Source organism: Sorex araneus, chromosome 4 (assembly GCF_027595985.1).
Source record: "Sorex araneus isolate mSorAra2 chromosome 4, mSorAra2.pri, whole genome shotgun sequence".
Classification (NCBI taxonomy): Eukaryota; Metazoa; Chordata; class Mammalia; order Eulipotyphla; family Soricidae; genus Sorex; species Sorex araneus.
Genome location: NC_073305.1, coordinates 150000834 through 150016894, shown reverse-complemented (window position 1 = coordinate 150016894; position 16061 = coordinate 150000834). Strand labels below are relative to the sequence as shown.

The 16061-nt window shown below is 34.9% G+C and overlaps 1 protein-coding gene across 3 annotated transcripts in view; it reads right to left on the bottom strand.

Annotated features, from left to right (window-relative positions):
- Window positions 1–16061, bottom strand: part of NKAIN2 (sodium/potassium transporting ATPase interacting 2) — a 1086277-nt gene that overhangs the window by 644214 nt on the left and 426002 nt on the right. The window lies entirely within an intron of this gene.

The following is a 16061-nucleotide window of genomic DNA, read 5'->3' as shown; positions in this document are numbered from 1 at the left end:
TGCATTGTACCAACACATAATCAGCCATGAAAAATGAATCAGAAAGTTAAATAGAAAAATTAAATTTTTATTTCAAGATTCATGATTTCATCTGAAATATATATTTTCATCTGCATGCAAAATTTATATGGAGAAACCTCCATCAATCAAAAGTTATGTTCTTTATTAATATTAAAATCTTGCTTCCATAATGAGTATCATCAAATTATAAATCTTACAAAACTATCAACAATAATGTAGTTATGTTATCTTTAATACATTCAACAAGTCAAGAAGCATAAAGTATACTGATGTTCCTTACATATAATCACTATATTCACTCATATTTTTCTTTTTTATAAAGCTGTTAGAAGGAAAGAAATTTTCTACAAGATGTAAAATCCTAAGTTGTAATACAGATTTTCATAAGGAATAAACCAATGTTCTTCCTAAAAAAGTGAGGAAAAGACGAGAACACTATTTTTTGCCTTCAGGATTTCTAAGAATTCTAAAAACTAAAGTATAAAAATTTCAAAGTGTTTAGATAGAAGTGTTTTAAAAGTATATAACAAAACATTCTGCCCTTTAAACCTTGGATACAAAGTAGAGAACAGATGGGAAATTCCATTGTGTGGTTACATGGCCACCTGTCACTATCTGAAGGGTAGCCAGTATTACTATCCTACATTATTAAGTTGCTTTACAGAAAGATTGGCACTACTGGGGAACAACTGTCTTAAAGTTAATGATACATAAAGTTTACAATAAGCATATAAAAATACAGGCTACACATATAATGAAAATTTGGTAACCCAAAACGATTCATTGAAACAAAATATATAAAATTGCTACAGTTTTGATTTTAGAATATGACTTAGAATTTGTAGAGGTAAATGTAAAATTAGTGAAGCCTCCATAGCAGGACAGTTCACAAGATTAACTTAGGCTGAAAACATTGATGAAGGATGAAACAACTGCTTAATAAAATTAAACATGGAGGGTTTTTTTAGTAGATTATATTTAACATGGCTAATATATTATCAGCATATAAACACACACACATTAGATCCACACTGTGTAGTTGTTTCAAAATAGGGTCATGGTGGAAGAAACGAAGATTGCATAATTTCCCTTTCTAAGGAATATACAGTGTGTGCAGTAGAACACTGTATCAAATTCTATACCTCCTGGTTAATTAGGAATGCTGTATCAGTGACTCTGAGCACAGTTAGCATTGCACTGAAATATAAATAGATGATTAGTCGATTCGTGTTAAATTAAATTCTTTTTTTTGGTCTGATAAAGCACTATGAAAGAAAGCATTTTAGTAGAGACTTTTATCAAAAGAAGAAGATTGGGGTAAACAATAACATTAAAATGTTATTCAGGGCCGAGGCAATAGTACAGCGGGTAGGGCATTTGCCTTGCATGCGGCCGACCCAGGTTCAATCCCCGGAGTCCCATATGGTCCCCCGAGCACCTCCAGGGGTACTTTCTGAGTGCAGAGCCAGGAGTAACCCCTGAGCATTGCCAGTTGTGACCCAAAAAGCAAAACAAACAAACAAACAAAAAGAAAATGTCATTTTCAAAAACAGTAATGTTTTAGGAATACAAATGGTTAGACAAATCTATTGCTACAAACTGAGTGTGTAATGACTCCTGGGAAGAGAACCAAGCAAGAGAAAAGACTACAGATAAGTGAGAGCGTTAAGTTGAAGGAAGTTATCAAATGTACATCTCTATGGTGAATTCTAGGAGAACTCTGAAGGGAAGGAACTACAGATACAAGATATTTTAAATAAGATATTTAAAGGTTTTCATTTTAAAACTAATTTTAAATATTTCAAGATAGTTTAAAATTCAAGGAAAAGGGGCTGGAGTGATAGCACAGTGGGAAGGGTGTTTGCCTTGCATACAGCCCACCCGGGTTCGATTCTCAGCATCTCTGAGATATGGTCCCCTGAGCACTGCCAGGAGTAATTCTTTAGTGCATGAGCCAGGAGTAACCCCTGTTATCACTGGGTATGACCCAAAATGAAAAAAATAAAATAAAATACAAGGAAAAGAAAACATAAATGAGGAGAAGTGAAAATTCAAAAGCAGGTTTGTATTAATAAATGAGATACCTTAAAACACTTAAAACAAATGACACTACATGAAAGATTTGTAATGTATATACAGAGTGAGTATGACTGATTTGGGGGGAGCTCATTTTGGTAGTTTCAGAATTTTTCAATTTCCCCATATTTTTTCCTGGGCATTTGGAGAATATATCATTTAAAAATAACAAGGTTATAACTACAAAAGTTTTGAATGTATGGATAATGAAACCTGTAGTGAATCTAATGATAATATTTGAAGCGAGTACATCTAGACCCTTTTAGAAAATAATTCTCAGTATTTTCTTGAATGTAGTGTTAATTCTAAGGAAATAAAGACAGACAAAAAAGAAGTTCCATATTCTTAGATCCTTCCCAAAGACCCGGAATAGGACAGTGGGTTGTAGGGAAGACTTCACTCTCCTCTCGTCTTGGCAGCATCACAGTCATCATCAGGGCTCGCTATAGGAAACAAACTCCAGAGACGGGGACACCTGGATACACAGGTGAGAGAATGAAGAATCCATCTTCTTGTCACAGAAGCATTTGATTCAGTCGGTTATGTTTCTATGCTAGCATATAAAACGTTATGATGAGGTATGATTGTGGTTTGTGCAAAATTGATAAAATGAAAATTCAGGGAAAATTTGTTTTCTAAGAAGTCATCTTTGTCTTATAAGATTAGCCCAGGATAATTTAAAGAATCAACAATGTAGCCTAATAAGCCATGTATAATGCAAGGATTTTGATATGACAAAATATGATAACACCGTGAAAGTTCATAAATCATCTCAAATCAGGTTTAAAAGGTACAGACTGACTGTTAAAATCTATCAGTTAAGACCTATTTTGGGCAGGATTTTGGAAGAGGTTTAAAGTCAAGCCTGGCAGTGCTCAGAGGTTACTCTTGGTTCTGTGCTCCTGGTCCCTCCCAGCGGTGCTCAGGTGACCTGATAGTGCTGAAACTGAAGCCAGGCTTCCCATATGCAAAGCATGTTAATTACTCACTGAGCTCTCAAGCACAAAGACTTCCTATCTATCTTCTTATAAGTAACCATCCAGACTATTTCTTGTATTTTCATGCTTAAAAATAAAAGATGAAATTATAATATGCCCCTGGCCCCCACCGTCCATTTCTACTAAATGACAAAAGCTTTCATAAATTAGTTGCAAGGTAGGGAGGTTTACCTACATTCATTTTTTATTTATCATTTCTTTGTATTTCATTTATTCATTGTCTAGCTGAAGTAACAACAGTATTACATACATTTTAGGTGTACATAATTGAAAAATAATTTGCATACTTCTACAATGAGAAGATCAAAAATAAAATACTTTGAACGATAGGACACACTTATCAGCACGTACTTCTATCTTCCCTACCATTGTTCTTTTTTCTGAACATTCTCATCTGAGCTACATAAGACCTGAAAATTGTTTGGGACTTTCTAAGTACCTCTTGTGGCTAGATATATTTGACTATTATAGAGCTCACAGTAATTTAAAACATAATTCTTAATTTTACTCTATTACTTCTAAGAGTATATAAAAATCTCAAGACTAATAATGTACTGTTTGTTTATTAGTATATATTTTATCATTTTTATAATAAAAGAAGCACACATTAAAATGAATATTAAAAGTCTCCCCAGGAACAGAAGCCCAGGCCCCAATGGATTCATTGGTGACTTCCTTCAAATTTTTATAGAAGACATACTGCCAATCCATTTCAGGCTCTTTCAGAAAATTGAAGAAACAGAAATACTATGCAGCAGTTTCTAAGAAGCATACATTACTTTGATACTAAATGCAGACAGACAGACAGACAGACACACACACACAAAAGAATTAAAGGCCAATATCCTTGATAAACATAAGAGCTAAGATCTTCAACAAATTACTATCAGACTGAATCCAACAACTCATCCAAAATGTCATATATCATGACTAAGTGAGATTGATTTGGGAAAAAACAAGAATGGTTTAATAGATGCAAGTCAATCAACATAATACACCATATCAATAAAATAAAAAAATAAAATGATATTATATCAACTGATACAGACAAAGGATCTGACAAGTTCCAGCACATATTCATGATAAAGATTCTACAAAATGGCAACTGGATGGACTTTCCTCAAAAGAGTCAAAGTCACAGTCTCACAGACCATTTTATAGCCCCTGGTAAAAATCTAAAATTCTTCCCTCTAAAATCAGGCACAAGATAAGGTTTCCCATTCTTACCACTTCTATTTTACATGGTACTGGAATTATTTGCTATAGCAATTGGGGGGTGGTAGGGGGAAGATATTAAGGGATCCAGATTGGAAAAGAAGAAGTCACATTCTCACTATCTATGGATGACATAATAAAACCTTTAGAAAACCTAAATACTCTACAAAAATGCTCCTAGAAGCATCAGATTTGTATAATAGATTTTCAGGCTACAGAAGTAGCAGGCAAAACTCTGTGGCAGTCCTATATGCAAATAATAAAATAGAAAAGGGAGAATTTTTTAAAAATCCCATTCACAATTGCACCTCAGAAAATCAAATTCCTAGGAATCAGCTTAACCATAGAGGTGAAAGATATTTAGAAATTTCAAAATGCTAGTTAACATAAAGAAGTTCAAACAGATCACCAGCTCAAGAATTAGAAAAATTAACAGTCAATATGGCAATATTCCTCAAAGCATTATACAGATTCAATGCGATTCCTACAGGAATATTCATGGTATTTTAAAAAAAAAATAGATCAAACACTTCTGAAATTCATATGGAACAATAACGCACTCCCCAATAGCCAAAGCAAATTCTAGGGGTAAAGAAATGAGAGGCATCCTTATTTCTAATTTTATTAAAGAGCTCTAATAATTAAAACAGCATTGTACTGAAATAAAAATAGATCTTCTGATCAATGGAATAGAATTGAAGACCCAGAGACAGACACCACACCCAAGTATATGATCAGTTAATTTTCCTCAGATAAAAGAGAAAAATATATAAAACTGAGCAAAGAAAATCTCTTCAAAAAATGGTGCTAGGAAAATTGGTATGTTACTTGCAAAAAAAGAAAAAAAACGGAACTTATACCTCTTTCTGATAACATGCACAAAGTCAAATCAAAATTTATTAAAGCCCTCTATATTGGACCTGAATCCTTAAGTGATACATAGAGGAAAATGTAGGCAGAACTCTCTATGACATTGAAACCTGAGACATCTTTAAAGATGAAATGCGACTGAACAAACAAGTAGAAGCAAACATAAACAAATTGGACCAGAGTAAATAAACAAGTTTCTGTACACACAAAGGACATGAAGAATTGAATACTAGAACAGTTCAGAATGTGAGAAATTATTTTTCCACCATTCATACAATAAAAGAATAATATCCAAGAGATAAAAAGTACCGGTAGACTTTATAAAACACCCAGCCCCATCAAAAAATTGGGAAAAGTGATGAACAGAGACCTACTCAATGAAGAAATACAAATAGTCAGAGGTACATGAAAAATTCTCTGTATCACTAAAAGTCAGAGGAAGGCAAATCAAGACAAAAATTAGATACCACGGGGGCCGGAGCGATAGCACAGCGGGTAGGGCATTTGCCTTGCACGCTGCCGACCCGGGTTCGATCCCCGGCATCCCATATGGTCCCCCAAGCACCGCCAGGAGTAATTCCTGAGTGCAGAGCCAGGAGTAACCCCTGAGCATCGCTGGGTGTGACCCAAAAAGCAAAAAAAAAAAAAATTAGATACCACCACATACCAAAGAGACTAGTGCTCATCACGAAGAACAAAAACAGCCAAAGTTGGTGGGGGGAGGGGTGGTGGCAGAGAGGAATCTGTATTCACTGTAGTGGGAATTTCCACTGATCCAGGCTTTGTGGAAAACAATGGAGAGTTTTCAAAAAACGTGGAATTGAGCTTCCATACAAATAAACAGTTTTGCTCCTGGGAATATGAAAAAACACAATGTAGGAAAGGCATCTCTACCCCTATGTGCATTGCAGCACTATTCACAATAGTCAAATATGGAAACAATCAAAGTCTTCAAGAACAGAGGAGTGGATAAAGAGGCTATGGTATGCCTACTCAATGGAATACTGCATAGCCAATAGAAAAAATGAAGTCACAATATTTGGTGCTACATTGATGTAAAATGAAGAGTATCATGATGAGTGAAATCAATCAGAGGGAGTGGGACAGACAGAATGACTGCACTTATTTGTGAGACATAAAGAAACCTAGTAGGAGAATAATGCCCAAAGACAATAGAAACAAAGATCTGCAGGACTGATTGTTAGTAAAAAGCTTGCAAAAAATGGTTCTGAGGGGAGGAGTTTAGCTCAGAAAATGGACCAGTATGACAATGAAAAGCAGGTGCAAAAAGAGATACACATTATGCCCTTGAAAAGTTGCACACATGTATAACAGTACTGCAAACTACAGTACCTAAAAGGTAAAAAGTGTCTGACATAGAGGCAAGCTAGGTGGCAGAGGAAAATGTGGACACTAGTGGAAGGAAGTGGACACAAGTGAAGGGATCGATGCTTGAACATGCATTGTACAACCGGAAATCAATCATGAAAAACATTGTAACTTCATATCTCATGGTAATTCCAAAACTGAAAAATTACAAAAGTATTAATATTAGAAAATAATCACTCTATTTTTGTATACTCATATATTATACATTGCATGGGTCCATAGTTTTGAAATACCATTTAATGTTTAAGCAAGTTCTGTTGTATAAAAATATATAATAAAATCATAAAGTTTAAAAAATTTATTATAAATTAGTCATAAAAGTCAATTTTCTTATAGTGTAGAAAGGGCTAGAAAGAGAACACTAGGAAATACAAAGGTAAGCAGGTGACTGCTGTCTAAACTGCAAAAATCACACTAAATTGTACTGTTGATTTTGCAACAGGCTTATGAAACACTACAGTACAAACTGCAACAAATTTGATGCAGCTAACTGGCATACTAGTGTGATTAGCCTTGTGCATTTCTTAGTTTTAGTTTGCCTTCAACTTTATGATTACTTGTGTCTTCTATGTTGGCACAGAAAGCCCACCTTCCTCCAACTATTATGTATGTTTTTAATAAAGGAAATCTAACTACACCTACACAGTTCAGTGTAAGAGTGGGATGGGAAAGATGCCCTGAAACTGTATCTATCCCAAATTACAAGTTGTTAATAAAAAGAAAATATAAAGTGAAATATGTGGCATTTTTGGAACTTGGGTTACTTATGACTATTACATATGAGTGTTCTACAAATCTAGAATTATTACATTAATATTAATATCACTCCTTTAATTTAAGGGGTTTTGGATCTGCAAATATTCTAAGTGTTCTACAATAAAAAACAGATTAAAAGATAAAATAGTCCCAAAGCTTACTGAAACATACAGACATTGAAATCCTTGGAGATATGTGTGTGAGTGTAAATGCCAGCTTCAATATTAGAACAGTTTTGAAAAACAGCAAAGTTTTGGCTCTCTCTCTCTCTCTCTCACTCTCTTTCTCATTTTTATTCAAACGGACGATCCATTTCAGGTTAAATCTCAGCTACGCAGTATATTAAACGAAGGAAAAATCAGTTCACAATCAACGTGGAAACAATCAGAAAAGAAGTGTGAGACCAAGTTTCTCTAAGTAGCATACATACACTCAGTATGAAGATTTTACTTCAGACCACTAGATTCGGAATATTATTATAGAATTTGCTTTTTAAAATTTATTTATTGCTTTAGGGAGAATAGCAATAGAGAAGCTTCAAATTCAAAGAATTATTTCCTCTCCGAAGGTTAGCCTTCAAGAGCTGAGCACATAAGAATAAAAATGTGTGATTTCAGCAGTTTCACCTGTGAAAAAGAGGTTATAAATACTCTATTTTTACTTTTTACAGGGTCATTGGGAGAACTCATAGATATTTGTAAAGTGCTTCTTACAAAAGACACATGTGTGTAAATGGCAAATTCATTGTAAATAATAACTCAATAAATGAAACTAAAACACCTCCTCAGATATTTCCTAAAACTTTAGCTAGTATCGTTACTGAAATAATTTTTCATAGAAGATACCCCATACTCAAGAGATTGGATTAAGGCACATGCTTTGTATGCAGCTAATTCTGGTTCAACCTCTGACACTTCAATAAGGTACAGTGAGAACTACCAGTAGTCCCTGAGCATAAAGCTTTGGGTAAACCCTTAATACCATCAGATGTAGCCCAACATCACCATCCCCTATAAAGACACACCACATTCGTGGTCGGCAAAACTGTTTCACAAAACTCTAGATTGTGATTCAACTGTTAAATCAAATAATACAGGAACATTTCAAGATGATAAATAATAAAATGAAAATAGAACATAAAAAGCAAGAGGAAGGAGAGGAAATTATGTAGGTCAGGATGAGATCTAGTCATTGTGGTAAAATTGTCTTTGAAACAACTGAGGCACATTATCAGCTGTCAATAATTCAAGGACAGAAGTTTTACAAATGAAATATAAAATTCTGAGAGGAGAAATGTTAGATAATTTAGAACTGGAATGCCTTTTCTCATCATTACCCATGATTAGGAAAATATAAAATCAAAACAATAAGATATCAGGTAATTCTGGTGACAATAGTACATATCAAGTCTGGGAACAGTGTTGGAGGGGTTATGATGAGAAAGGAACCCTTGGTCATTATTGATGGGAATGTCATATGGTATAGCTTTATGGAAAAGCAATACGAAGATCTGTCCAAACATATGATTAGATCTCCTATACAACCTAGCAATACTGCATATTAGTGTTTAACCTCCAAATTTAAAAAAAATTAATTTGAAATAATATGTGCATAACTATCGATATGGTAAACAAGACATTCACTAAATATGGGTGAATGGATCAAGAAGTTATGGTGTATGCACATAAAGTAATATTAGACAGTTCTTAGGAAGAATAAAATCATGAAATTTGCAGGAGCATGGATAAATCTGGAGGATACTGAATGAGGTCAGTCAAAAAGAAAAAGATCCACTACAGAATTATCTCTCATATCTGGGAGTTAAAGATGTATAGCAATGTAGCAACACAGGGGTAAAGGCAACTCAACAGAAGAATTATCCACACAAATGAGTTGGCAGGGTGGTGGGTTTGAAAGGAGTGGCACAGGACTCTTTAGGGGAAGAAGGTAGGGACACTGGTGATGGATGTGGTGCTAGAATTATGGATATGAGGAACCATGTTTAACAGTGTTGTAAATCACAGAAGATCAATCAATAAAATTGTTTAAAATAATAAATTGGAGAACTTTTACAAGAGTAAAACTTATTTTAAGACAATGTTCTTGGAAATATGTATACTTTACAAATTACCATAAATTTAACAGTTATGATCACATAGAATTCAAGTTCCACTGATCTATTATTTAAACAAATGTTAGTTTGGGGGTTCTTTTACGACTTACTAACATAGCCAACAAATAAGTAGTTCTTCAAACACTCTCAACTATCATAGCATTAAATAGAATTTTTAAAAAACCTCACAGAATATTGACTGAGGTAATAGCCTAATTTTAATTTTTACTATTTTCCAGTTAAAAGTAAAAACACTCAGCACTAGAATGTTCATTTCTTCCCACCAATGTCCCAGAAATGCTCTCTCATCTTCTCCTCCCCTCCACCCAGTTATGTTGGGTGGAGCAACCCTCTAGTTTTGTTGCCTTGGGATATTTGTTGCTCCCTTATTTTATAGCCCAATTTGAGAGAATACTTCTGTATCTGTCTCTCCCCTGACTGAACTGACTCAGCAATATACCTTCTAGTTTCATTCAAATGGTGGCAAACTGCATAATTCCTTCTCTGACCTGAGAAGTATCCCACTACATACAATGTATATATGTTTATAGAGTGGGATACATATGGGTTGTGTTGAATTCATTAGTGTTAACTTGGGTTATGAATTGGGATTGCTTCCAGATTGGCTGTTGTGACTAGTACTGCAATTAACACAGGGCACACATGACTTTTTGAAATGTTCATTTTCGTTTGTTGGGGCAGACAGCAAGAAGTGAATTGCTGAGTCATATAGAAACTCAGTTCTTAGTTTTGGAATAGTGTCCATACTGTTTTCTGGGGAGGTTTAATCAGTCTAAATTCCCATAACAGTTGATTTCTCCATCACATTATACCACACCATTGTTTTTATTCATTTTTATGTATGACAATCTCACTGATGTGAGGTGATATCTTATTGTTGCTTTAATTTGCATCCTTGATGATCAGTGATAGGGAATAGTTTTTAATATTCCTGAGACAATTTGTATGTCTCCTTTAAGGATCTGTTCATCATTTCTTCCTATTTTCTGAGGAAGTTCTTTGACTTTTTTTCTTCTTGTAGTTGCTAAGTTTTAGTATTTATTTACATATCTTGGATATTAACATTTTGTAAGATGAATGTTAAACACATATTTTCTCCCATTCTGTTTGGGGAAATTTTTATTTTATTCATAAATTAATTTTAGTGCATTGGTTTCTCAATTCAATGTAGTTCCATTTGTTTATATTTGATTTTGTTTGCTCAATGGTTTGTGTCATGAGAGATGTCTCAAGATTCAGTTCCATATAGGATTTTACCCATAATTTCTTTAATATAATTTATGAATTTAGGACTGAAATCAAGGGATTCAATCCATTTTGAATCAATTTATTAATTTTACATCAGTGTAAGGTGTGAGGCAGGGTCAGGTTATTCAGAAGCTTGTTATACCAAATTTTCTTCCTCTGGTGGAATTTAATCTATACACTCTCTTCGACAATACCTGGCTTATTTCTTATACCTTTGAGTACTTTGGTGCTGCATTCCAAGACTCCTATCACTTTAAAGTAATAAGAATGCATAAAATATGATATTTCCCATATTGTCAATATACAGTCGTTGTTAGAATGACCAGTGAGAAAGCCACATAATAGAACCACTCATAATACCACATAGCTTATGCCACCAGAGACAAGAGCTTTGTTTTGATAAGGATGTTCTGGAGAGTGTGAGATATTTCTTCCTGTGTCTCAGCGGTACTGAGCATCTGGACAAGCAACTGCTTAACTAAAATGAAAAAAAGAAATATCTGAAAACTAGAATATGCTTATAATTTTACAGTGATATTACACAGCGGAAAAGAAGCAATATATTTATCTTTAATTTAATATATCTGGAAACATTTTTGATATTTTATTTAATTTAAAGACACATGATTTTTGAAAACAGTCTATGCTTTGCAATATCACTAAAGTCCCAAATTGAAATCTATAAAAATAAGAATGATTTATTCTATAAAACTTTAATTCAAGTTTAACAATATTTTGAAAAAATAGTATATGGCAGGAATATCACTGTATCACTGTTGCTCATCGATTTATTCAAGCAGGCACCAGTAATGTCTCCATTGTGTGACTTGTTATTTTTTGGCATACTGAATATGCCATGGGTAGTTTGCCATGCTCTGCCATGAGGGCGAGATACTCTATGTAGCTTGCCAGGCTCTCCAAGAGGGGTGGAGGAATCAAACCTGGGTCGGCCGCATGCAAAGCAAACGCCCTACCCAGTGTGCAATTGCTCCAGCAGGTAACCTAACCTGCTAACCCTAACTCTAACACTGTAATATATAAAAGAGATAAAAGTTACACTATTTTAGGTTCAATCCCCAGCAGTACCTATGATCTCTTAGCCCACGAGGAGGGATCCTTGAGCACTGAGCTAAGAATAAATTCTGAGCAGCACAGAGTGTGGCCTAAAAAAACAAAAACAAACAAACAAACAAACAAAATCCACTATTTTATAAAATCAGATATAACAGAAACATTCTCATATCTTCGATAAAAAAAGCAATATGAGGGGCTCAAGTGATAGCACAGCAGGTAGGGCATTTGCCTTGCACACAGCTGACTCAGGTTCGATTGCCAGCATCCCATTTGGTCCTCCGAGCACTGCCAGGAGTAATTCCTGAGTGCATGAGCCAGGAGTAACCCTTGTGCATCACCGGATGTGACCCAAAAAGCAAAAAAAAAAAAAAAAGCAATATGAAATTTTATAAACATAAGGTATTAATCATTTCTAATAAATAAATACATGATTAAGACATGGAATTAAATTATTATGACATTTTATATCATTATTTAAAATACAAGGTATCATCAAAGTGAAATCACCAATTTTTTTATAGAATCTGATCTCCTTAAAATAAAGACTAGGCTTTTGATTATAACTTTTTAAATTAAGAGATGGTTTATCTTAACAATAAATGATGTATTTTTGTTGAATATTTGATTATGCAATCTGTATTTCCTATGAAGGCAACTTTAACACAATTCAATGAACACTGAAAACCAAATAAATATGCACGGAATAAAATAAAAAATAAATGTAATAAAGAATGAATGGCATATCTGTTGCTTCAGAACATGCAAAACTTAGAGGATAAGTTTTCACTATTTTAGTTACCTCAGGATCTATTATAGTTTTACTGACCATAATGAGAAAAATAGGTTATTCTCCTAAGAGAGCATTTATTCTTGTTAAAGGAATGACAAACTCTTAAACTATTTCTCCAATGGTTGCAAACACTAAAAACAGAAAAAGAAATGAAAAAAAAATTCAAACTAACCTAAATATCCAGGAAAGCTTACAGACTTGTAGAAATTTCAGAAAAGTAGAAACACTATTACTTCTGCTAGTATCAGTGATGCATGTCTTAAGAAAACAATTTTCTTATAAAAGACTAATATTTCTTAAAGCCGTTTGAATAAAGAGGAATTAAGAAATCATTCTCTAGGAATATCCATTCACTGTTTAAAATGAAGCATTTGAAAGACTATTTGCTATGCTAGTCATCAATCAAATTTTAATATTTTTCAGAGCACTATTTTCCAAATATAGATATCCTAGATGATTTCTGGGAAATTACAGATTGCTTATGAGCACCCAGGTACTATACCATAATGAGAAAATATGCAAATATCAGATATAGGATTTTAGTGTTTTAGGTTATCTAAATTGATGTCTCAAAAATATAGCCAATTGTCATCAACCATATGTTTAAATGACATTAATATTATAGGTGAGAAGAAATGGGTTTGGGGGATTGTTGTCTTGTGTCCACACCTGGCTTTGATCAAGGCTAACTCCTGGTTCCACAATCAGGAATCACTCCTGCAAGTGCTTTGGGGAACATGTGTGATGCCAGGAATTGAAGTGGCTCAACCACATACAGGCAAGCATCTTATCCCCTGTACTATCCCTCTGGCCCCAGCAAAAAACACTTCTATTATAACTTGGAGTCAAATAATTTATCTGAGATACCCAATACTTTGATATAATTGTCATGTTTGATGTATTATCAGCTTCATTTCTTTCATTTCTATAACTGAAGTCTTCAACGAGTCATAGTAATTAGTTCAACTCAAGGAAGTCATAAGCGCCCCCCTCCCTGACTTAAAGTATAAATGAATATGTATCTTAATAAAGTGGAAGTCCTTTCTTTTTTCTTTTTGGGTCACACCTGGTGATGCACAGGGATTAGTCCTGGCTCTGAACTCAGGAATCACTCCTGGCAGTGCTCGGGGGGACCCATGAGATACTGGGAATCAAACCCGGGATAGCCGCATGCAAGATAAACACCCTACCCACTGTGCTATCACTCCAGCCCCGGGAACGTCCTTTCATTGTTCTTCTTCTTCTTCTTCTTTTTTAATAGTTTTACAGTGCTTGGAACAGAAGCTAGGGCCTCACACCTCTCTTTAACTTTGAATAGCAAAGTGGATTACCAGTAAAATAAAAGAGTTGGATCCCATACTCTTAAACAAGAGTTTAATGTATAAATTAGACTAACAGCATGGCATTTTTCCTGTAGATTATCTTATTTTAAACATTTCTCTCTGAAACCTTTTCTGGATATTAATATGTACATGCAGTAAGCATTCTATATGACTCTTCATATCTCAACATGGTCTTTGTCATGTAAGTGGAAACTATCCCCATTCAAGAGATGACTCACTGAAAGTTCTAACAAAAACCAGTGGAAAAGAACATATGAATGGGACATAAAAAAAATAAACTATTATTGTGTGCAATTGGTCCATGAAAGACTTAAAAATACTAACAAAGTAACTGAAGCTAACTTTATGTTTAACATAGAATCTTAAACTGGCCCCAACAAGAATGTTTTAGGTACCCTTGTTATTCAATATCAACCTCATTGTAAAAATCACTGTCATACCATTTCTCATCGATTTGCTTGAACGGGCACAAGTAACATCTCCATTGTGAGACTTGTTGTTATTGTTTTTCGCATATAGAATACGCCAAGGGTAGCTTGCCAGGCTCTGCCATGTAGATTTGATATTCTCAGTAGCTTGCTGTGCTCTTCGAGAGGAGCAGAGGAACCGAACCCTGGTCGGCTGCATGCAAGGCAAATGTCCTACCCCCTGTGCTATCACTCCAATCCAAAAACTGTAATTAAAAAACAACAACAACAACAACAACAGTTTAAAGCCAAACAGTTTGGAATCAAAATTGGTTTTCTTTGTAAGAGACCTTTCTGAGAAGAAATTCTTGGGAGTCCTATCCACCCAGCAGTGCTCAGGGACTTCTCCTGGCTCTGTGCTCAGGAGTGAATCCTGGTGGTACTCAGGGCATATGTGTGGTGTCAGGAATTGAACCATCATCAGCCACATGCGAGCCAACTAGCTTGCACCTTGTGCTATCCTGTCACAGAGCCAATTTCTTTCAATGATAAACTTTCAATGAAAAAGGTCGTGAGTACATGAGTGATAGTACAGTGGGTAGGGTGTTTGCCTTGCACGCTGTCGACCCAGGTTCAATTTCAGCATTCGATATGGTCCCTCAAGAACCGCTAGAAGTGATTCCTGTGTGCAGAGCCAGAAGTAACCACTGTGCATTGCCGGGTGTGACCCAAAAGCAAAAAATAAATAAATAAATAAATAAAAAGGCCATTACCAGAGATATGCTTCCCCCTCAATGGCTTGAAAAAGCATGATATTTAGGAGTGTATTCAAAGGCATTATCTAAAAAAATGACTGTGACTCTCAGGTTCTACATTTTTATCTCTCATCCTTAAGACTATGTAGTCAGAAAGAATGAATCAGAAAATTAGGTAATGAAATCTTTGCACATGATATTACATAAGTCACTGTAATCCCGTTGCTCATCAATTTGTTTGAGGAGGCACCAGTAACGTCTCTCATTGAGAGACTTATTGTTACTGTTTTTGGCATATCCAATACACACAGGTAGCTTGCCAGGCTCTGCAGCAAGGCCTCGATACTCTCAGTAGCTTGCCAGGCTCTCTGAGAGGGGCAAAGGAATTGAACTCAGGTCAGCTGAGTGAAAGACGAACGCCCAACAGTTGTGCTATCGCTTCAGCCCATTACATAAGTAAAAACTTAATAACATAGGTAATAACTGTGTAATTGGATGGACAAAATAGAATGCAAGAAGGAATCAGAAAATAATGTGCAACTAGTAGTTGCATTATAACATGCAAGTACTACAAAGATGTGGACCATTGATTCTATTTCTTTTCACTCTTTTTGAAGACCTTGCTTTAGCAATTGTTTGCCTCCTGAGTCTTAATAACTTTTCCTTTAAGGGATTTCTCTCATCATCATATAAATATACCCTTATTTGTTTCCCCCAGGGGATCAAATATCAAATGCAAAAATATACAAATCTCATAGTGAGCCAGAAGAAAACAGCTCAAATGAGTGAAGTCCTGTGTTTAATATGGCCACTGGGCCACCTTAGTGCTAACCAATCATTAGTGCAGAGCTGGGAACCATCGGGTCCATGGTGCTGGCACAAGTGTCAGTGGCACTGGCAAACAGACCCCAAAACAATAGGGAGGCCCAGAAAAAAAAAAGACACCAAATCTGCTCCTGACACTATTTCTCTCTCTAATTATATC